The 24,781-nt window shown below is 40.8% G+C and overlaps 1 protein-coding gene across 1 annotated transcript in view; it reads left to right on the top strand.

The window, feature by feature from the left end:
• The window catches only part of LOC144536178 (zeta-sarcoglycan-like), a 383,819-nt gene that overhangs the window by 4,928 nt on the left and 354,110 nt on the right, over nucleotides 1-24,781 (top strand). The window lies entirely within an intron of this gene.

Raw genomic sequence — 24,781 nt, 5'->3', positions numbered from 1 at the left:
AACTGATGTATGTATGTATGATGTGTATGATATATGTCTGTGTTAGTTATTGTTTAAAATTGAATGGGTTGGAAACAATCATTATTTGGAGATCCCTCAGTACTCTTGCCAACAGTATAGTAAAGAATGCCATACAAGGTTCAACGTTCAAAGTTCAGTTATTGTAATTCTACAACACACGGTTGCGGAACAAAATATATATATATATATATACATTGCTGTAATCATGAAAATATTGGGACTTAATAAGTAAGTCGACTGATGTTTCAACTGAGTTAAACAGCTGCCTTTGACCAACATCACACCTTACTTCATTCATTGACATGTACTGACGTCATCATTGTGACATAATTCCAGAGCAATCTGTGGATCAGTGTGGCCAATTTTTAAGTTACAATATGTTTTCATTTCAGACGACATTATTGCAACAGAGTTGCAGTTGTAGCAGTGATCAGCTGGTAATAGCCAGCTAGAGTTGTTAGTTAGCTTATGGTTGCAATATAAAGTTGATTTAGTTTATTATTACTACAAACACATTAGCCCTTTGTCACTCACGTATACACAATAAAACAAACATCTCAATCAGACTGAGTAACATTTTTGCCATCCTTACAACAGCTTTTAGCGGATACCGTCTCCATTTATAATTGTCTTTCAAATTCGAAATCTTTAGGTTGCTGTTTTCCAAAGTAAAACTAAACCAACTAAACACAGTTCCTAGCAAGCAGCAGTTGTCAGTGTCACTAGTGTCTTTCTCATGTATCCACTAGTGGCAGGCATCTGAAACTCTAAAAGCTGGTCCCTAGATATTTGTCATGCAGTAGTGCATCCTTGTCCAGATTCTTAGACTGAACAAATGTAAATCAAACATTCTAGGTGTTTAGGAAACATTGTGCAAGGAAACATGGAGAATTTTAAAGCTTGATGGTCATACCCCCTTGACAGCTGCAGAACAGCCTGAATTGTATGTCCTTATAGTAAAGGCAAGATCCTTTCCTCTTGGCTTTCTTATGCTTTTACTTGCATGCACGCACACACACACACACACACACACACACACACACACACACACACACACACACACACACACACACACACACACACACACACACACTACTCAAGGTAAGTTGCCAAGTCCAGTAGTCAGTCACCTTCTTTCTCCACATCGTCCATTTTACAGGTAATTAGCTGTTCCCTTCAGAAAGGCCATCTCCATTAGACTGTGTGTGTGTGTGTGTGTGTGTGTGTGTGTGTGCGTGTGCGTGAGCGTGCGTGTGCGTGTGTGTTTGTGTGTGTGTGTGTGTGTGTGTGTTTGGGGTGGGTGTGCTGCTCAAGTAGCATTGTTTAAAGGTCTAATAGCTTGCGGGCTACTGTTGGCCTTCTAAAGGTTAACTTATATTATTTAGACTGTGTGTGCATAAATATTCATGTGTGTGATTTTGTATGTTTGTTGAGCAACAGAGTGAAGTAATTCACACTGTGGAACCCTTCACATCTGCATTGCTTGCAAATGTGTGTTTATGTGTGTGCCTTTTAGTCTGTGTGTGAGCTCCCCACCACTCCACAAAATGAAGTGGCAGAAGGTAAGCTTAACCAGCTTGCTGCACTTCATTTAAGAAATACCAATATTTTGGAAGGTACACATTTGCTCTCTTCGTGGGAGTTAGATGGTAAGCTTAGGGTCAGTTTCTCTGCTGAAGTTTCTCTGTGACTAATTTAGCTTAGCTTAGCCCAAAGAGTAGAATCAGTTGGATGCCTAGCTCCATGAAAAGAGTCCTCTGACAACTCCACCGTTGTCATATTTATTTGTTTTTTGTGTATTTAACACTTGTAGAAATGGAAATGAGAAAATGTGCATTAAGGAGTAATTATTGTGAGTGCACTGAATGTATTTACTAACCTCAACAGATAGCCCTGGTGACCTCATGCAGCATCTCAGAAGTCCTGTCATGGTTGTGAAGTGCCCATTTTTGCACAATTTTCCATTTTTTTTTAACAAAACCCAAGAGATTCAAAGAAGATGTTTTGACTAGCTAACGAACATTTTCTCATTTGGTGAAGGCTAGCTTCTTTGCCATTTCCAAACTGAACTAAACTAAACTAAACATGGCTTGGGCCCGCTGTACACTCTTGGTGTACTGAAAACACAAAGTAAATCTTTCATCCAACTCTTGGTAAGGCAACAAACATGTGTATCCCCCAAAAAGCTGGTTAAAGCTGGTAACAGACACAAACAACATACAAAAGCAATACTTTTTTTTTTTTTTTATATTTAACAAACGCACATGGCAGTCAAATGGCAAATCAAAATGACAGTCAATACATTTCAAACAATTAGTGCAAGCTGACAAGGAGCACTTTCATTTAGTTTTGTTTGTTGGACCTCTGCATCCATGGAATTCTTTTTTGAATCTTGCCTTAGGCCACATACAATATATGTGAGTCGTGAGTATGTGTGTGTGTGTGTGTGTGTGTTGGGGGTGCACTGGATGTTTTATTTGTGCTATCCGTATTTTAAAGTGTTTTCCCCACAACTGACTTTGGTTGTGTTTAATTAGTGTAGCTATTAACTCAAGAAAGGAATGTGGATGTTGATGGTCTAAGAGACTGACACCCAGCTGTCATTTGCAAAGGGTAAGTATAACCCTAAATTATATTATGTTGAATACATACAATGGCTTTTTCAGAGGAGGGGAATTAGCATTTTGACACTTACATATTGTATCAACCCAGGTCCTTGAAGAACTTGATGGGCAATCATGTTGTTATTGGTGGCTGGATAACCTACGGTTTGCGTGGCATAGCTCACCACACACAGAACAGATGCCCAATGTGGCTTCAGCTGGTAAACTTTTTACAACACCATAACAGCATGTATCATCCCATATCAATGCATGTGTGTGGTGACAGTCAACATTTATGTGGTGAAATCTGATGGTGACTGGCACAGAATGCAGATTTCAAGCTAACTTGGTATGGACCAGATAGATGCTGTGAAAATCCTCTGGGTGCAGGCTGGTGGTGCATAAATCAGCAGGTGTAGGGGGATGCGATGTTGATAAAAACAAGTCAGTGCAAACCACTAACCTACATACTATCTATTACCATTATTACTATAATGTTCAAATGTTTGGTGGTCAAAGCCGAACCGAGCCGAGCCGAGTTACTGAGCTGAATAGGTCATATTTAACTATTTTCAAGAAATACTGGTATTGCCAAGCCAGTGTTTTACAGAATTAGCATGTGTGCTCTGCAAATAAATGGTGTTGGAAGCTAAACACACTGCATGACATTAAATGGTGAGCACTGACTACATTCAAGTAGAGTTTACTCAAGCTGCCGAGATGTTTCAGGGACACAGGCAGCATCTGCTTAGTCACAATTACCGATATATAGACTTTTATTATTAAATTTTAGACAGGGAAGGTGTGTGTGTGGGAATGCACTGGTCCACATGTGTACCTGGGAAAGTAAAAGCCGAGTGAACTGGGGTGTTTTTTAAGCGGAGAGAAACATAATGGTGTTGAACTTGGCCCTGGGGAAGCTCCAAGGTCCACATCACTATACAGTGGTAATAGTTATACACGCACACACAGCTCTGCAGACCATCACTTAATGCTAATAATACCTTGTGGGGAGAAGTGTGGATGCATTAACATATAAGCCTTTGCGTTCACATACAAACACAGAAACGAACACCAACACGTTTGCCTCAGGCATATTTACTTTACACCTTGGCCCCAGATCACCACTCATGGCAGTAATCACACACACACACACACACACACACACACACACACACACACACACACACACACACACACACACACACACACACACACACACACACACACACATCCCCAGTCTTTACAGTGACTGATGCTTCGCCTCACTACCTGCCACTCAACCTTTCCTCTGTAAGCCTCAGGGTGTTTGTGTGACTGTTTGTGTGTGTGTGTGTGTGTGTGTGTGTGTGTGTGTGTGTTTGTATGTGTGCATTCTATTTCCCATGTTAGTCAACCTTGACTTGAGGAAATGCTTTGTCCGTTCTGACATACTGTTGTAGCTACATAGTCCCTCTTGCACTGCAGTCATTTTGACGTCTGTATGTGTGTGTGAGAGCGAGCAAATGTGTGTGTTCTTAGAGCTAATGTACGAGTGTGTCTCTGCGTATATACAGTAATTCAACTGCAAATCATGGAATCATGGGCTCAACACCAGCACTTTAAGTGGCATCCTACTCCTTGTCCCAGAAAAAGCAAAATAGCTACAACTACAACAATAATAAATAATTTACACACTTGGAGAGGATATGAGTTTCCCTCCATTGCCTGGGTGAAATGTCTGCTAAAGTGCCGGCTTTAATAAACCACTTACCCAAATCTGTCATTTTAGCTTGGCATTTGGGGGAAATGTGGATTAAGTTGGCCAATGGTTATAGTTGCAGTAGGCAAGATTTTGATATACAATTACAGCAACCTTACTCACCTAAATCACAACGTAGCGCTGCAACAGAGAATAGCTGAATGAATAAAAATGTGAGAGTAAAATACAAGCTGTCACTGTGCTCACAGCAGTGAACCAACCCTTCTGAACAGAAAAAGCATGGCTCAGCAACAATAGATCTGTTTCCTTAATTCGTTGGTATGCTGGGTTGGGCGTAGTTTAGATAGATCATACAGCAGTCCCGGGTAGTTTCAAATAGTTACACACGCCTTGCTGCCATTTGGAGCTTAAAGTTATCCCGTTGAAATCCAGATACAGTCTACACACAGTATCATTCATCTGTTTGTCACTATTTTTACACATCACTCTATCATGTTACAAGAAGAAGAAATGCATGTGCTTAATTTGTTGGACTGCTTATAAAAAGGTGCATTATTACAGGGATCATAATAAATGCTATCTTAGAGTTAGATGTCAATATGTATACAAGAGTCTACAGCAATGCTAGGCTGTACTTAGGTAGACTGTTTTTTTGAGCTACATGCTAACCCTGCAACATGGGATGGAAATGCCATTAGTTTAGCAGGTATGGGGCAGGTGTAGTAAGGGAATCACCAAAGTGATTACAATTCATCCTGAAGGTGATATGAAAGTCTGTACCAAGCTTCATGGCAATTTATCCAATAGCTGAGATGTTTTATCCAATATCACAAATTTCAGCCTCATGGTGGTGCTAGAGGTAAAGTCAGGGGATCACCAAAGTCATTATGTATCATCATTTCAATAGCATGAATGCCTGTACAAAATGTTGGGCCAATCCATTTAATAAATATTGAAATATGTCTCTGGATAAATTAAGACTTTGACCTACTGGTGGCACAAGATAAAAGTCAGGTGATCCTTGGATTCATTTCCTGGGCACTGTGGATATATTTGTTCTAAATTTAATGACAATCTATCGTCTTAAAGTCATGTCAAACAAACACAGGACTTTCACCTGGGAGACCGATATTCGTGTCCTGTGTGAAACCAAAAGTTAGCATTGACTTTTTTTTAAATTACGTAGGCTGTGTTAGTTAACTAACGCCACAAATGTCAGTATTTTAACCCAAACCACAATCTTTTACTAAACCTAACCAAGTAGTTTTGTTGCCTTAACATAACCAAGAAATGTAAGTTTTGTTTGAATTCACAGAACGGAACTCCCGTGTTAAAAAGTGATGCTAGTGAGGGTCCAGACCAAGGTGATGGCGACCGTTAACACAGAATGGATGTTAACGGCCTTCTGAACTTACTACTAATTGTAGCAGGCCCCTTCTAACCCATAACAATGACGCTGATAACCACTGATAACGCCCATTCAATGGTCGGTATCGGCGCCTATGTCCGTTCGACCCAGAGGTGAACTGTCCCCGCTCCCCCTTCCCCTTTCCCCTTCTCACACAGCTTCTCTGTGTAGTGTGCGCACGGCACCTTCTCAGCAAGCAGGGGCGCAAATTTGCCAATTCCCCACACGGTGAAATGATAGATAATACAGTAGAAAACCGCTTTGAGGATTTTTTTTTTAAGTGCTCGTGCTCTTCGCCCGTGCCAAAAACCGCCACTGACCTGTACAGACCAAAGTATGGAGTGTGGACTGATAGAAGGAGAGGTGCCAGTTCGTCTCCGGAGCACTGCCAAGGTGCTTTTGAGCACCAAACCCCCCAACTGCTCAGGCCGCCTGTCCAGCAGTTACAGCCCCCTCACTCTGACGTCTCTCCGTTTGTGCATGTAAAATGACCTGAGCATGTGTGTGTATTTCAGGCCTTTGTGTAGTTTATTCTAACAACAGAGGGGAAAAAATGTATTTCCCCCCTGGGGATCAATAAAAGTATCAATTATTATTATTGTCAAACTGTTCTTATAATTTTAGATTTGGTGAAACAGTTTTATGGGTAGCAATATTTGTGTGCTGATTCAGGCAGCCTGCACTGGAGTGGCGCATACATGAGATTTTAATACTAACATTGTGATCAAGGATCATGACAACAGTCATCCTTGATATGTCAAATGGTTGATTGCTTGCAGCTGATTTGACGACAATATGATCTATTGCTGCGATTCTGGCATTGACAGTTAAATGCTTATATCAGCTGGCCTGCCACTGACGTGCTGCATACATTATTGTAAATATTGCAACTTCAAGCTGTATTTACTAAGATTTAGTGTGTACCTACTGTATGAAATTTCCTTAACTTACACAAATGTGCACATTAGGGATGTGCATTTTGAGTTCCATCTACATGAGCCTTTCCTCCTGCTTCCCCTTTAAATCCTTTTGAGACAAGGTAATCATGTTGTGCCTGTCAATAAGATTGAAATGATTTGGCTCCATTTCATTTGCAGCCTAAACCCCTGCCCCTGCTACAAGCCTGTTCACTACATATGGAGTATTAGACTTTAATATGAGGTATATTCCACCATGAAGGGACATTTACATTTGTCATTATGTGCACTGCCGCAGGCTATGTCCCCCTGTCCAGTAATGACAAGTTAATAGACTGCTTTGCCCCGGGGCTAAACAGGGACTTACATCCATTATTAATCTCAGTCATTTAACTCTACCCAAATTGCCATCATCATTTGGAGATTATTGCAACATGACTCAATTTGTCAACATTATAATTTGAAATTACATAATGCTGCAATGACAAGGTAATCACAATCTAGTAATTATTACCTGATTCTGCTATGACAGGCTAATGGCCACCTGTGTTTTTTGTCAGTTACGCAAATCAATGCCTTTTTATTGTGGCTGTATTGCAAACACAGAGGCTGATTAAGCAATTTGTAATATAGATTATAAATGAAAGTGAATGCTTTTAGCTGCAGGGGCTGCTTTCCTGTTCATTAATGTGTACTGTCCTTAAACTATAGTAAACTTATTAATGGCAGCGAAATATTTAGTTTCAGGAGCTTTTTATAAACTTCATTACATTAGGTTAATTTTGCTTTGTGTACTTCAAATATAAACAGTGTTTTACTCATTTCTGACCAAAGATCTTGAAAGAAATCTCCAAAGTGTCCCCCATGTTAATGACGTGAGATACGCACAGAACTCAAAAATAGGGCTTGTTGTATCATTTTAACGTCCGGTTTCCGGATAACATTTAGTTTGTCATTTCCCTGCAGCAAGCTATGGTATCATGTGCCCCAGCCTGGCTATCATTTACAGAGACTGTGCGAGTGACACTGGAATGACAGGCTAATATTAGTCTTTCCAGCCGCCATCTTGTCCTGTCTGTCAACTTCCAAACCACAGCCTGTGCTGCCACTCATGACATAAACTTAGTTTAAGATCCCAGTCAAATGAAAAATTAGGGTTGGAGGATTTTTTTTTTTGCCTCTGTGATAAATAACCATGTTTGCACTTTAAACGAAGAAAACAATCCTTGCCTAGTTCAGACCTGTACAGTTATGTTCATTTCAGAACAGAACTCTGCTGCAGTACGAATTCAGATTGATTCACTCTACTCTAGACATGTTTAAGTTGAGCTGTTTCACTCTTGGTTAATGTAGTTTAGTTGAATTTCTGTTTGGTTTGGTCACTTTATTTAGTCCAGTCCAGGTTAGTTCAGGCCAGGCCATTTTGGATCAACGTAATAGTCCAGTCCAGTTTAGTTTTAATTAATGGTACACTTCAGCTTTATTTGACATTGTGCAATGAGTACTTTCAGACAAGCATCATACCACATGATCACTTGAGATTACCTCTTCAGGGTGACTGGTGAAATACAGTCAAACATACCAGAGAGACAGGGGGATAACATGATGGGAGTCCTGATAAAACAAACGTGCCCTAATTCACTCTGCATCAACGGTACTTCACGTTGTACTGTATACTGTATCCCAGCAGTAGCACCTTTACATTATCCCACCAGCAGCACAGTGCATTTATCTGTACGTTGTATCTGCCTTCCTGTCTCTCAGCCCCCTGACAAGTATATCATCTCTTCTCCTGCATTGACAGCACAATCCTGATGTCTGTCACTTCTACAGGCCAGGCTGGGCCACACGCACATTCTGAGCAGACACAAACACATATACAGAGCCACACAGGAACAGGCAATCACATTACACATGCTGGCATCCACGCGCACACAGAAACACTTTTTGTCAGAGGGGATTCTCGCCCACTCAAGGGCAGAGCAGTGACACCTCATCATGAGCCAAATGAAGCAAAAGTGGCAAGGAGAGGAGGAGGAGAAGAGGAGAGATTGAGGGATGGATGGAGCGGAACGACGGAGCAATATGGAGGGGGATGAGTGGAGCTATATGCCAGCGAGGCGACCGGCGCCAGGCGCCAGATTTCAGGGGCATGAAATAGGCTCTGGGAAACATTGAGGGACAGACAGAGAGGGAGAGAAAAAGTGAGGTAGGGAGCTGGAAGGGAGTGGTAAAAGGTAAAGAGTGAACATTCTAAGTTCTAGTCTAATTCTAGCAATTGCGGCAAAATACAGGCCAAAGTATTAACACCAACATATTTGCTTTGTATGAATAACATAGGGAAATGGACCAAGATGCATTGTGTGTGTAAACAGTAAACAGTGACCCATGTTGAACCATGTTGTTATTAACATGGCACTTTCAAGGTTCCTGTCTATCTGGTTTAATCATCTGTCGTTTGTTTCTGTTTTTGCTTTTGCAGTAATTCGAGTAGTTTTCATGCCGGCAAACTATAATTGACTTTAATCGAGAGAGAGAGAGAGAGGGTGAAAAGAAGAAAATAGGGGATACAATGTTCATACAATATAAGATCATGCATAGATATTATCATACCCCTTTGAGATTACATAGAATGAAATTGATGAACGATAACATGTGCTGGAAGTGTAAAACAGAGGTAGGAACTTTTCTTCACTGTGTATGGGAATGTGCATTAGTGAGCCAATTTTGGTTCAAAGTTGTGGACTTCCTGAGTAATTGGTCAGGTTCAGTGATTCAGTGATTCAGTGACTCCTGCCGTATGTTTACTAGGGGACAGATCACAAATACCGAATATATCCAAAAGAACTTTTTCTGTTATTATGGTGGGCTTGGTCACAGCCTCTAGAGTTATTTTAAGACACTGGAAAACTACTGTATCTCCTAATCTGAAAGACTGGACTAATGCAATGGTGGAGACAGCATCTTATGAGTCTATGCTTCACAAACTGTCAGCTAACAAGGAGGATAGGATGACCTCTTGGGATCTTTTTCGGACCTACACAAGGGCTAATGAAAGCTCAACCTAAGAAAGCAGAGACTAAATACAGCATAGCGTCTTCATCCTTCTGTAGACTGGATTTCCCCCTTACATTTCTTTTCCCCCTTATATTTCTTACTTTATTTTTCAAGTTTTATTTTTCCTCTGTGACATGTCATATGTTCATGCCAAGATTCTGAAATGTATGACCAACCCTGTACTTATATACTCTGCTATTAAAAATTCAATAAAAAATTTAAATGAGAAAAAAAAGAAAATAGGTGATACAAATATTTCATATGTGTGTGAGCCAGACAACCACACCGTGAGAAACAGAGCTAGAGAAAGATAGGTTGGTCTCTCTTCCCAGCTCACATTCCCATGCTTTTCACATCATGCTTCTCCTTTACAGTAATTCACTTGGATTACATTCACACCCGACATTAAAATATGCCTACTGTATGCACAATGAATTGGATTTCTATTTCCTTTGCTAAAATGCAAATGTCACTTCCTTTATAATATTTCCATGACTATAAACACATATAATTCTGCGCGTGCATGTACTGGTTACCTGACAATCCATTTTGACAAGTGTGCTGCCTGATGCCTGTCTGAACTGCATTAGTGGTTTGATTAAATATGTGCATAAAGATATTTTTTTCACACAGTCTACACGCGGAGCTGGTTTTCAATGTGTCCAAATGCACCTGTGATTACATCCAGATGCTGATGTTTTGCTTTTCAATGCATTTTAAAAGCATTTATATCTAAATTTATGGCAATTACACTTTGATCTTCCATAGCTCATGTTGCGAAATTCCGAAAACAAAAATGGGACACTGAGCGAGAGTGGGAGAAACTGAAAATATAAATTGTTACAAAAAGAAAAGAAAAAAATCCTTAAAATGAGGCAAAGTGAATGTGTAAGAGAAATTAAGCAGACTGGGACAAGGTCCTTGTCACTGACTGTCCCCATCATTTTGAAGTGAGAGAGTGAAGGATAGAGAGAGATGGAGTGATGGAGAGGAGGACAGAGGGCTGTGTTGCGCCTCAGAGAGCCACAGATGGAGAGTGATTATAATGCAGCAATAGACAGAGGACAGAGAGAAGAGGGGAGAGGGGTGAGGAGAAGAAGGGAGAAGGAGAGAAAGAGGTGAGTATGGAGTACTGAAAGGTTGAGATAATGCAGATAGGAATACCAAGCTGCGTTTGTGAGCAAGGACGTTTAAGGTAAGCAAAGAGAGGCCAGACTGAATGGAAAAGAGCAGATGCCCAAAATTGTGACAACAGAACAAGGACTACATAACATGTGAAATTGCCACAATATATATATATATATATATATATATATATATATTGTAATTTATCATCAACAGAGACATTGTAAACTGACTTGCATAAAGTTTGATGCCCTATTTTTTGCTGTTATGAAAACAATCTGTTTCCACATACAGTATGTTAATTTGATAATGATAAATCCAATCATTACATTTGCATTGGCAGCTACTGTATTTATTTGCATTTATTTGCATTCTTTCACTATGATCAGATTTCATTTTTGTGTGTATTTTGAGGGAAATACGTTGAATGTAGGCACTCTCAGCTGTAACCAACATGGTAGGTGTGGGGCACAGAGATGGGAGATTGAAGCCTGGATTAAATCTTCTTTTGAAATAGAGAGAGTCGTGTTTTATCGCTCTTTTGAAGATGGCAACAGAAATGATGAACACAGCCACACTTAAAGGTGCTGTAGGTAGGATTGTGAAGACCCAGGACTTAGCCAAAAAATGTGAACATCAACAACTTCTCAGTCCCTCCCCCCTTTCTGCTAAAGCCCAAAACGGTCTCCTAAGCCCCTCCCCCCACAAGGGAGAATGGATGCGTGTGCATGAGCAGTGATTGACATGCAGTTAGACACCCCCCCCCCCGGACCCTGGCTTTATAAGTCTTACCTACTGCATATTTAACGACTGATGGTAACAGATTGTGCAGGAGCTCTTCAGTGAGTGGCTGGCAAACTTCAGAGTGAGGCTTCTACCCAGAAGGCAGGACTCTCTCACAAATGAGAACACAGAGTACTGAGTGCACATGCTCCTGGCTGAGCTCTGACCACCCACAGAGGTGGTCTGGCACCACATCCCTTCACATTTCCTTTCTAGAGCTGTGTGTGCATCTGTGTGTGTGTGTGTGTGTGTGTGTGTGTTTGCACCGTGTACTATGTGTGCGTTCCCCTTTTTAGTTAAGAATTCTGTGCATTTTCATAGCATGTTTGGTGTTGTGGATGGATTGACATGAATATACATCACCGGCAAATCCTATTTTAGTCACTTCACCCTACATAATTTGTTTGACAGATCAACTTATTTTAAAATCAATTGAGTATGATGTAGAAAAGAAAATGAGAACTAACAAAGCAGTAACACAAATTGAGAACCACTATTGTGATGTGAGATGTGAGTTGTTCCATGTGCTGTTGCTCTATCTTATTACTTCTGCACTTGTTTGATCTGAAATAGCTCTACATATTGTTTGTTCCATAAAAGACAATGGGCAGCTCATGCGCCTTTCATTCTTGAAATTGAAAAGTGCATTGTGGGAAAATAACTTATTCCGTTTTCTTATTGACATGAAAGAGACTTATTTGATATTGTGTTGTTGATGTTGTATCTTTTTTTTTTTATATATGGGGATCCTCTTGATCTTGTCCTTATACCTGCTTCTGATGCTTTGTGTGCGTCCGTCTGTGCAGTGTGTGTGTGTGTGTGTGTGTGTGTGTGTGTGTGTGTGTTTGTGAATTTGTGGGCATATGCCTGTATTTGAATGGTTTGATTTGTTCTGTTTGTATGTGATGAGCATGTTCTATCCCTTCTACCTTTTCCATCCCTTCCCAGCATGCCGCAAACAAATGTGAACTGGTAAAGACCACAGGAGTTCTCAAATCGAAATCTCCAGTCATTGTTGAGTAGGCAGCACTGCAGCCTACCTCGCTGTCCCATAATCACCCCGACTTCTCTACAAAGAAAGTCCTGCAACAAGGGGATTGTTCCCTCTCAGCAGCAGACAACCACCACTTGGAATAACGCGCCTTTATCAAGATTTACCACTGAACAACCCTTCCTGCAAATTAAGATGGTCAGTGATTGGGCTGGCAAACGGCACACTTGCAGGAAAACCCAACGCGATATATTTATTCATATATTTCTCCCAGGTTTTTCTTCCAATTACCAACCATCTCACAGACATGTGCGTGGGATGGCGCACATGTATTTTGATTTAGCACATGAGCCAATTGTCAGTTTCAATCTCCATATTTTTCCTCATTACATTGCATTCAAAATATGGCTAATGATGACAATCTTCTACCAGGCTGGACTGAACATGAATAAAAGACATTTTTTTTAGAGTCTGTAATTCAACATTTAATTCAAGTTCCCAAGCCAAGAGCATGTAAGGTAGAGTGTGCTTATGTACAAGCCCTCATAGTTACAAAGTACATGTTTGAGCCTATTGATGCCCATGCAAGACTTAACACACCAGAGAAATAATCCATTAGAGTTAGTTAAGTGAATCTCTTCCTGTTCCCACCACGACTCTCCACCACATCCATTTGAATACCTGTTCTCTTTATTGGAGGCAAACAGAGCGAAAAAAAGAGAAGAGAGAGTGAAATGGCTTTGATGTGTAATAGATACTCTACTATTCCTTTTGAGGGGCACCTCCTTAGAAATTGTAGTTTTTTCATTCTTTCTTTCTTCCTTCCTGGCTTACTTTCCTTCTTTCCTCTGGCATACTTTTGTCTATATTGATTTTTCCAGACATGAAAGCGGGTGCAGATAGCGTCTCTATCGGATGGGTTTGATGTGTGTGTACCTCTATGTTTGTATGTGATGAGCATGTTCTATCCCTTCTACCTTTTCCATCCCTTCCCAGCATGCCGCAAACAAATGTGAACTGGTAAAGACCACAGGAGTTCTCAAATCAGAAATCTCCAGTCATTGTTGAGTAGGCAGCACTGCAGCCTACCTCGCTGTCCCATAATCACCCCGACTTCTCTACAAAGAAAGTCCTGCAACAAGGGGATTGTTCCCTCTCAGCAGCAGACAACCACCACTTGGAATAACGCGCCTTTATCAAGATTTACCACTGAACAACCCTTCCTGCAAATTAAGATGGTCAGTGATTGGGCTGGCAAACGGCACACTTGCAGGAAAACCCAACGCGATATATTTATTCATATATTTCTCCCAGGTTTTTCTTCCAATTACCAACCATCTCACAGACATGTGCGTGGGATGGCGCACATGTATTTTGATTTAGCACATGAGCCAATTGTCAGTTTCAATCTCCATATTTTTCCTCATTACATTGCATTCAAAATATGGCTAATGATGACAATCTTCTACCAGGCTGGACTGAACATGAATAAAAGACATTTTTTTAGAGTCTGTAATTCAACATTTAATTCAAGTTCCCAAGCCAAGAGCATGTAAGGTAGAGTGTGCTTATGTACAAGCCCTCATAGTTACAAAGTACATGTTTGAGCCTATTGATGCCCATGCAAGACTTAACACACCAGAGAAATAATCCATTAGAGTTAGTTAAGTGAATCTCTTCCTGTTCCCACCACGACTCTCCACCACATCCATTTGAATACCTGTTCTCTTTATTGGAGGCAAACAGAGCGAAAAAAGAGAAGAGAGAGTGAAATGGCTTTGATGTGTAATAGATACTCTACTATTCCTTTTGAGGGGCACCTCCTTAGAAATTGTAGTTTTTTCATTCTTTCTTTCTTCCTTCCTGGCTTACTTTCCTTCTTTCCTCTGGCATACTTTTGTCTATATTGATTTTTCCAGACATGAAAGCGGGTGCAGATAGCGTCTCTATCGGATGGGTTTGATGTGTGTGTACCTCTACGTATGTGTGTGTGTGTGTGTGTGTGTGTGTGTGTTTGTGTGTGTGTGTGTGTGTGTGTGTGTGTGTGTGTGTGTGTGTTTGATTTTCAGTTTGCATCTGTTTGTGTGTCTTGCGTCCCTACACTTCTGCCAGATTCCTTTCAAGGGCATTATGCATACAACCTTAGTAATTCTACGAAGAAGAGGCTGTCTTTACCGTCTTCCTTTCATTTGAAGTGATGCCACAAGAAAGTGGCTTCTTTGAAAAAGCCTAAAGAGGTTTAGTTTTTTTTTTTTTTTAACTTTGCAGTCATAAAGGGGCATTCATTCAGCGGCATGCTTTACACACGGCTGAGGTCTGGGAACAAAATAGTGCTGATGACTTTAGATGTGTCAGGGACAATAGTGGAGGGAGGCTGCCTCTCAGAACAAAATACAAGCAGAATACTGGAGTGCTCTGTCCTGCTTGTATTGGTTAGAAAGAAACTTGTGATTTGCGTGCTATCGACCTGTCTTTGTTGCAGGACAAAAAGCACACACAAAAAAGCACAGATACACACACATGAAGATACATACATCCCAGACACACACTATTCCGTACATATGGAGCTATTTCTCTCTATTTTGTAAGTATGCTAACTAGCCTACAAGCATGTGAATTAAAAGCTCCAACACACAGCATACGTACATGTGTGGAGGTAGTCAGGCAGTCAGGAACAGTGTCATCCTGTTGCTATGAGACAGCTGGTCTCACCAGAGGGGGCGAGAGAGAGAGAGAGAGAGAGAGAGAGAGAGAGAGAGAGAGGTTTGGCAGGACCAGCTCTAAATTTTTTGAGCCCCTCTGCAACTTTGGGTTAGAACTTACTAATTACCATTCAGCAAACAACAAGCAGGTGTTTAAAGCATTTGTGTTTGTACAATGACAGAACAAACAGGCACATTTTAAACCTTTTGTATTCCAATATGTACATGCTCTATGACATCTACCATATAAGTTTCATAACTTAGTACTATGACCCAATACACTATGTTTCCTTATTCACAGAGAGTAAAAATATTGTCTCTACCTCCTGCTTCTGTCGAGTCCCATTGTCATCAGTTTTTGTTACTGTAGTTCTTGCAAATGTCTAAAGTGGATGGGTTGAATTTGAGTTCAAATTCTTGAAGGGACTGGTTATAAAAGTTCAAATTTGAAGTGAGTGATAAAAAGAGGTGAAAAGTTGGATGAAAACAAAATTATAAAAGCAGAGAAAAGATAGACGGGAGGAGGGAGAGGGTGATGGAAATGGAGGGGTAGGCAGCAAGTAAATGGGAAGTAAATTGGAGGATTTAAGGAACAGAGAGTGTGTGTGTCTGTGGGTGTTTGATGGACAGAAAGAGAGAGAGGCAGTTAAACTGTTGTATTCATATTTCCCTCTCTCTTTCATCTTGAGCTGAAGGCAATAATATGATGATTGGGATATGATCTATATAGTTTTGGCCTTGAGCAGGGATTGCTGTCTGGTTAGACCGCACGCACACACACAAAAACACACACACACACACACACACACACACACACACACACACACACACACACACACACACACACACACACACACACACACACACACACACACACACACACACACACACACACACACACACGTCCCGCTTTAATCTAGCATGCATTTAGAAGAGACAGACGATTTTGTCTTGTCCTGTAAATATGTCAGCCAGCGCTTCTCTCCTCCCTTTCTCTCATTTACTTTTCTGTCCATTCTTGCTCTCCAGCTCACATCCCTCTCTACTTCTTCCATCCTTTGCAGATTTCTTTTCTTTCTCACTTGTCTGTTCCATCATCACCTTCTTTACCTCCCTCCCTTCCATCCCTTCCTTCTTTTTCCATCTAATCTCTTCCTCTTCCCTTCTACAACCTTTCTGCCTTCCTGCCGTCCATTTATCTTCCTACCCCCACCCTGCAAACACCACATGTACACACACACACACACACACACACACACACACACACACACACACACACACACACACACACACACATGCACACACAAGATGTGACAAGAAGGCCAAGTGTGTGCATGTGTGTGTGTGTAAGTATAAATGTGTGTGAGCCAAGATTCTGTCACAGCTTGAGTGGTCTGACTTTTCTTGCTCTGGATCAATGAACACAAAGAATGGTGTCCCACACTGCTCCTAGGAATGTGTGTGTGTGTGTGTGTGTGTGTGTGTGTGTGTGTGTGTGTGTGCTTCTTGTTTGGAGTGAAGTCCCCAAACAAGTATATCTAACATATTTCCTGTCAACACTGCGGTAGTTAAAATTGCTGTTGTTGTTTTTTTCGTGCGTGTCCATATGTGTGTGTGTGTGTGTGTGTGTATGTGTGTGTGTGTGTGTGTGTGTCTGTCTGTCGTGTGACCAGTGACCTATGTGGTTTGAGGCCGGCAGTAATCCATGCTGGGGCTGAAGGAAGGAATAGGAGGGTGGTCACTATATGGATCAATATGTCAGCAGTGTACAGTTGTTCTCTCTCTCTCTCTCTCTCTCTCCTTCCATCATGTCTGCCTTATTCTACCTTTTCTCTCTCCATCGCCATCTTTCCTTTTCTGCATCCCACGTATTCCCTCATTCGAACCCTCTCTTTCTTGTTTCACTTTCTTACTACTCCTCCTCTCTCTCCTTTCATTTTTCAAATCCTGCTCTCCGTCTGTAAATCATTGCCCTCCCTCCTTTCCCTTTACTTATCTTTCTCCGGTGCCAGCTTCCTTCCCCACATTCCTCTCCTATGGCCACTTGCCATTCTGTAAATCTATTTTTCTCACTCTTAATCACTATCTTCATCACCTCTTGCCATCCTCCATGTCTCTCTCTTTCTTCAGAGCTAGTCAGCCTACGTCTTTTCTCCTTGCTCCTTCTCTCTCTTGCTCTCTCTTTGGAAGGCGTGCATCTATTTCTGTGCATTACCAATCCGTCATTGCTGTCCTCTGACAAAAAGACATATTCTACTTTTCTCTCTCTCTTTCTCTCTTTTAGTGCTGTTCTATAACATCACTGGCATGACTGTTGAGCAAAGTACAAAATGTGAATACATTTTCTCTCTCTCTCTCTTCTTCATTAAATTGTCCAACAGTGTCACTACAGTGTTCCTATATCGTTTCTATACTACTATACGTGTGTCGGTTCTCAAAAGTGTGTTTATGGTAAGCTACGATAACTATGGAAATTTCTTATCTCGTCTTAGTCAGGCTATTCTCATGAACCATTCGTACATATAGCTATGAACAGTAAGGCACTGTAATTTGTATGTATGTATGATTATTAACTGCTGTATGCCAACCCGGTCTCACTCCAGTTCGTGAAATGGTCACGTTATTTAGATTTATTGATTCGTGTACAGGTCTCTCGTTTATTTCGTGTACAGGTCACGATTTTCGAATGTGACCATTTCACGAACTGCCATGACACTGGGCTGCTCTGGGGCTCGCAACAACGGGGAAATGAAACGCCACAACGGGGAAATTAAACGCCACACGCCAGCGACAACAACGGGACTGACCGCCACACGCGGGACGTGATCGCCGGGTGCAGGGACACGATCCGCGGTCTCTGTGGCACGCAACAACGGGGAAATGAAACGCCACACGCCGGCCACAACGGGACGGTTGTGGTTAGGAAAAGAAGAACGGGGAAAGGAACCGTCACACGCAGGAGACGCCGACAACAACGGGACGGTTGTGGTTAGGAAGAGAATAACGCGAAAAGGAACTGCAAGACGCGATCCCCGATCTCCGGGGTGAAAGTCCTGCGTTGTTTGACCCATCCACCACCCCGACCGACAGCCCTGCACGGATTCTCGCCTTATCAATACTACTCGCTACCGTAATCGTTCTGTGATCACAAAATATGCTTCCCATTGAAATACGTTACTTTAAAATTCGTGCTCACCACATGAAAATAATGACATTAACGTGTTCAGTACGCGAATCAATAGATTCAATAACGTGACCATTTCACGAACTGCCATGAGACTGGGCTGTGTATGCACCACATTGACTGCTGCTGTATAAGACCACTGTGGACCATGTAGGGAGAAGGTCAGGGTGGATGGGTAGGTCATAAAACATAAGGCTTTCAAGCGGGGGAGTGGAGTTCGTGTCCCTGGAGCAGTTAAGGGGAAAAAACAAGACTTGCACCCAGGAAACAGGTGTGTGTCCAAGGAGTATTATTTAAGAGGGCTGGTGTTTTAATCCAAACCACACTCTTTTTTCTAAACTAGTCATTTTGGTGCCTTAACTTACCGTTGCGACATGACGGTCACCTTTTGTCAGCTGTTGCTGTTGTTTCTCAACTGCAACAGCCTCTGAAATGGTCGGCTCCTCACAGCGCCCTGTACCTAGCTCACAATAACCCTTTCTCTGCTAAATTTAACCTAAAGACCGCTAAACTTAACTGTCATGTGACCGGTCGTCGCATGACCAGCCAGCGTTTGGTGAATTTAGTAGGATACGAATTGTTGTGCATACCTTAGGGCTGGGCGATAAATCAATTTTATCGATTAAGTCGAATGTGTAGCTAACGTTGAATTGTTGAATTAAAATCATTTTTCTCCTTTGCCATAGAGATACACAAACAATATGGCAGCGACAGGGACTACCATTAGTTATTTTCCTAACTAGTTGTTTCATTACTTACCTAACCGTAATCTTCACCGAAATGACCGGCAGCTCACGGTGATCAGTACCCAGCTCACAGTCACCTATTCTCAGATAACTGAACCACCAACTACCGCTGACCTGACGGAGCACCATGCGGAACACCATGCGGAGCACCGGAGCCGGTGTTGAGGAACTCTGTTGCGGCTCAACACATCTACTAAATGCCGCTGATACGACCGAGCTGTGACGGAGGTCTGTAGCGGCTCAAACAAATAGCAACCGTTTGTAGTACGGAGCTCCTCTTAAACTTTTTTTACCGCTAGTTACTACGAAGGAGCTTGGTACAGATATGCTACATTCACGAGACCATGGGATGTTAATGTATGTTACTCAGTAAAAGGTGAAAGTAGGGGCGAGGTTGCGCCACTAAAGTTAAAATGAATTGAACTTTTAGGCAAGGAACAAGAAGTGAATTACCTGTATGTGTGAAAACAGCTTTATCTCACGCATCCGTTTTGTTGTTGAATATATAGCATAATTATATAATTTTGGGAAAACAATCAAACTAATATATATTTCCACAAAATTGGTATGAATAATCATAATGGTATACATGCCCCATGTGTATGTGTGTGTGTGTATGAGTCAAAACAAAATAAAGTTAAAACATTTTCTTTGTCATCTGCCGATTGACTTTAAGTGGGGGGGGGGGGGGGGGGGGGGAATCAAAATCAAAACAAAATTGGGATTTGTTTTTTAGGCCATATCGCCTAGCCCTATCATACGTTTTTTTGTATGATATCATACAAACCCCTTCATGAGAATGCATTGTCTTAGTAAATGAAGACTGCCCTCACAGAAAAAATAATAGCATTGTTTGCTGTTTCAAATGACTAAAGCAGTCTATATTTACCTGAAAAAGACCTTCTGTGGCAATGGGAATTATGACTGTAGAAGTACATATTAAATGTCCGCGGCTCAAGGCCAGATTAACGGCGCAGACTTCACCGCTTGCTGCACCTGCTCGATTGCCCTTCTTGTTCTGTTCAAAGTACAACTGGGTTCAAAAAGTCGTAAAAATATCTACTCAGAAGTCAAGGGAATCAGATGAGAAAAAGAGCTTTAATGTGCATGAAAGTTAATCAACACACAGGAAAGCCCGAGCAAGGTCCGGACAAAGCTTGCTAAAGATTCCTTTGTCTAGCTTCGCCTTATATCATCCAAAAGAGAGACCTTCCTCCTGAGGAGCGCTCCAATGATCACCTTCAGGGCATGCATGTAAAACTTCAATTGGCTACTTTTAAGGCTGACACCTTTTTTGGGGATTTTCCACTAGATGAAGTCATTTAGCTGATCTTGCATTTTAAACGCCTATGGTTAAGGTGTTGGCTTGATGCCCGCTGTGGCTTTTGCGGCCATACAGCGGCGGGCCATCCATATCTGTTGCGGCTGTATAGCGGCAGGCCATCCAAGGCTGTACAGCAGCAACTGAAGGTGATCCGAGGAGGAAGAAGGTCTTTCCTTATTCCAAGCAAAATACACATCATCTGTTATCTAGTATCATATTTTTTGTACATTGTATATTTCCCATAACTCAATTAAAACAGATTTTATCACATTTTGCCACAACATGACAGAGGCAAAAGTAGTGTGATGATGTCATACATTACTGCCCTAAAGCCAATGAGGGTCAAGGTTGACAGAGGGAACCGGTGACCTTTTTTCTTTTCTTTTGCCCATGAGCACAATTTTCCCCTAACTGTGGCAGATCAGAAAACATATGAATAACATGAATCCTGCGTTTTGGAGGTGACTGACAATGTCATCAATAGGAGGTGCAGGTCCTTGTGGATGGACTTTAACATTAGACTTTAAAATGGGAAACAGCTTTTGCTTCCTGTTTCAAACCAACATGTTGTTGTTGTTGTTTTTTAAAGCACAACACCGCTAACCTCAATCTTGACGATGACACAGACAATGAAGGTGCCTAAACCTAACCAAACCTTGACCATAGAGTTGTCAGGTGATAAAACTGTGATTTGTGATGGTTTAGGAAGGCACAGATAAACAATGTCGGCCTGCTGATAGGGCATCGGATCAAAAAAATGCTTCCATGTGTCATTCTAGAGGATATAGACAATATAAGTGAAATATCGGTATCATCAGTACATGTGTATTAATTTTCTGATGGCAGGGGATAATATATATGTATATTTAAATTATTGTTGCACTTGAAACTAGTGTGAAATGTATGTGACAGGAGAGGTTGAGAAGCCATAGAATACAGTGGACCTCCCCACATTTATAATAATAATAATAATTAAAAAACACAATATGAAAAATTAAATTAATGAAACAAACAGCTACAAATAGATGAAGAAAAGAAGAGACAGATCGCATAAAAAGAAAGAAAAAAGATTTGAATGCAGGAGGATAGAGTAAAACACAATGTTATGGCTGCATTACAGACAAAATTATTTCTTTTTGGACCATATCTCATATGAACACTGGGCGTGTCTGGCATTAGGGGAAATGGGAACATGTTCAGTCTGGAAAAGGGGAGTGAATTTGAGAATTACAGTAAGTTTGAAGAAGTTACCAAAAGGTGATGAGATAGAAAGTGACAATAATACATAATATTATATATAAACGCACATACAGTATGTGATTAATAGTTATGTCAATGCTATGCCATTCTTATTTCATTTATGTCGATATTTTTATAATTTATAATTTTTTTGACTGCTTTTTTGTATTTTTCTTTCATTTTCTTTCGCTCACTTCAAAAAAACCACATTAGCTTTGCATTGTAGAAAACCTTACATACTGTCCCCTCGGTCATTTTCACCTCATTTGATCTCTCCTCCATTCCTTACTCTCCCCTTTGCAGGTGTCCTCCATTTAAAGTGTTTCTGAGAAAAGAATGAAAAAGAAAATATCTTTGATCAAAGGAATATTTTGGATAAGGAATGACAACCCAACTCACTGATGACTGGTGCATGCACACAGGAGGCAGGTGCACACACGCACACCAACACGTGTAAAGCACACTTTTTACGTCTCACATTCCGTGATTTCCGGAAGATTCAAAGGTTTAGCCTGCGGCACTTTCTCTCCTTCGACACCCCCTAGCCTCTAGTCTTCTCTCTCTCTCTATCCCTCTCTCTCTCTCTCTCTCTCTCTCTCTCTCTCTCTCTCTCACTCTCTCTCTCTCTCTCTGAGACTATGATTGTGATTATTTAACTTTATGCTCTGAGGATCTGACACTAACATCTGTGACTCATACACAGATGTTCACAACCACATGCACATACCTTGACACACTGTGTGAGTATATGGGTTTGTCATAATATGCCATATGATCATCCAGTCCAAATCTGGCATCTCTGGGGCTAGACTCTTATCCATTGTGGCTTTCATTTCCCTCCTCTGCTCTTTATCCTTTTTATCTCTCCTTTTGTTCCTCAAGGACAGAGCTGCTTTGCTTTTTTAATTCCAATAAGCCCCAAGTTTTTTGAATGAATTATTCTTTCTGGCATGCAACATAAAGACGAGTTTTAAAGAGACATCTTCATGTTCAAAATATATTTTTGTTTTTGTTTTAATAAAAAAACATACAATTTATATATATATATATATATATATATATATATATATATATATATATATATATATATATATATATATATATATAAGATAATCAGTTAACTGATGACATTAGCCACTCTGGAGAGCCACAGTCAGTATAGCTGAGAGTGTTTACATTTTAAATAACATATGTATACCTCATACACAAACAACTCCAGGTCTTGTATGCCTTTGCTGTGCATTTGAGCTCTGAAGCGTGCCTTTACAAGAATTACGAAAACATCCAGCAGAAACATGAAGTAATGAATCCAAGACTATCCGTCATCTTGGTCTTGTCTCTAGTCCTCCAATCTGATTAATATTCTGCTCACTTCAGCTACAACAACACCCACAGTAACCTCCACTCACAGTATAGATGCTCCAAATACCAACAAGATCAGCTGGCTGCACAGCATACAACCTAGAGTATAGCTCCTTTCTGATGTCTCCGGGCTAACTGCTAAACTACTAGCTTCTGTAAGTCTGCACATTAAGGATTGTTTTCATCGCCTCTAAAAGGTTTAATGTTTTCCTGGTGTTTATTTTCCATATTCTTCAATAAATGAGCATCTATTAGCCTACAGCACATACTTGTGCAGAGGATGAAACCTTCATGATTTTAACAAAATAAGCACAACATTCAAAGAACTATAACTCCCATGAAAATGTACAAGCTTTGTAGCCTCCATACTTCTGCTTGGTAACAGGGTATTGTCCTATCCCTGATATCCACCAAAGCACTCTTTATTTATTTTTTATTTTTTTGTTTTTTAGAACAGCTGAAGAGAGACAGGAACATGCAGCAAAAGGCCTCGGTGTCGGATTCAAACTCAGGCCGCTGGCAAGGACTGAGCCTACATGGGGCGAGCTATAGGCCACCCCCAAAGCACTCTTTTAAAGTGTTTATTTCAAACTTTAAGCTGTAAATATGCCTTCTAAAAAGTACTATAAGTGCTATTGTTTCATCCATGAGTGCACTAGCCAGGGGCCCTCCACTCCAACTCACCTCAGTTTGTTAAGCTGGTGATATTTAACCCATATGTTATCATTTTGTTAAAGGTCACAAAAAAACAGTATTTACAATCAATATTCCACAACCCAAAAATATATCATCCCTGTCTAGACAAATTGAATGAAAGGCGTGAGCAAGGTTAAATTCCAAGACTGGATGTTAATTTGTATATGTGTTAGTTTTCTTACTTCTGGCAGCACAGATGTGATTGGACCATTTCTAGATCAACCTGGGCCTCATACTGAGAATCTGTGTCTCACTGCTAATTCCGAAGTAGGACATGCATGTTAAAAACAAATGCTAAGAAAGATATTATTCATTTTGATGTGGTGAACTACTTTGTGCTGACACTACTATGTGATCCAACTTGACGTTCATTAGTGAGCATACGTTGAAATGGCAGATGCTACATCCTCTCTGGCCTTCACCTGATTAAGACAGCTGTGATGTAAAAAGAGGATACGAAGGAGCGCTGTGACTCAGCTGCTGACTAAGGTCTTCGGCTACATGGAGCTGTTTTAGAAGACACATTGATTCAGGCTCATGAGGAGGTGAGTACATTTATATTGAAATGCTTTCTTTTTAATTAGCTGCACAAACTGCATTTCATCATGCCTTTGTTTCCAGACGCTATAGCTTATCACACGCAACCCGAGCCTGTTTTGTCACAGAAAATGGAATCCAACTACCCCGTCGCTTTTTTCGTATTGTCAAACTTATTTAAAGCATTTTATGACAAACAGGATCCATTTGTTTGTGAAAATGTTATTTCGGGGTTAATGAAGAAGGATATGGCTTTAAATTAAAGTGAATCCTCTCCTAATAACAACATCTCTTGATACTGAAAGGAAGTAGTCACTTTACGGCAGGCACACTTCATAGTAGTTGCGGATAAAGGGAAGCATGTAGAATCATCAAACTCAAACT

Source organism: Sander vitreus, chromosome 2 (genome assembly GCF_031162955.1).
Source record: "Sander vitreus isolate 19-12246 chromosome 2, sanVit1, whole genome shotgun sequence".
NCBI lineage: Eukaryota > Metazoa > Chordata > Actinopteri > Perciformes > Percidae > Sander > Sander vitreus.
Note: the sequence above shows the minus strand (reverse complement) of the source record. Positions and strands in the feature narration are given on the sequence as shown.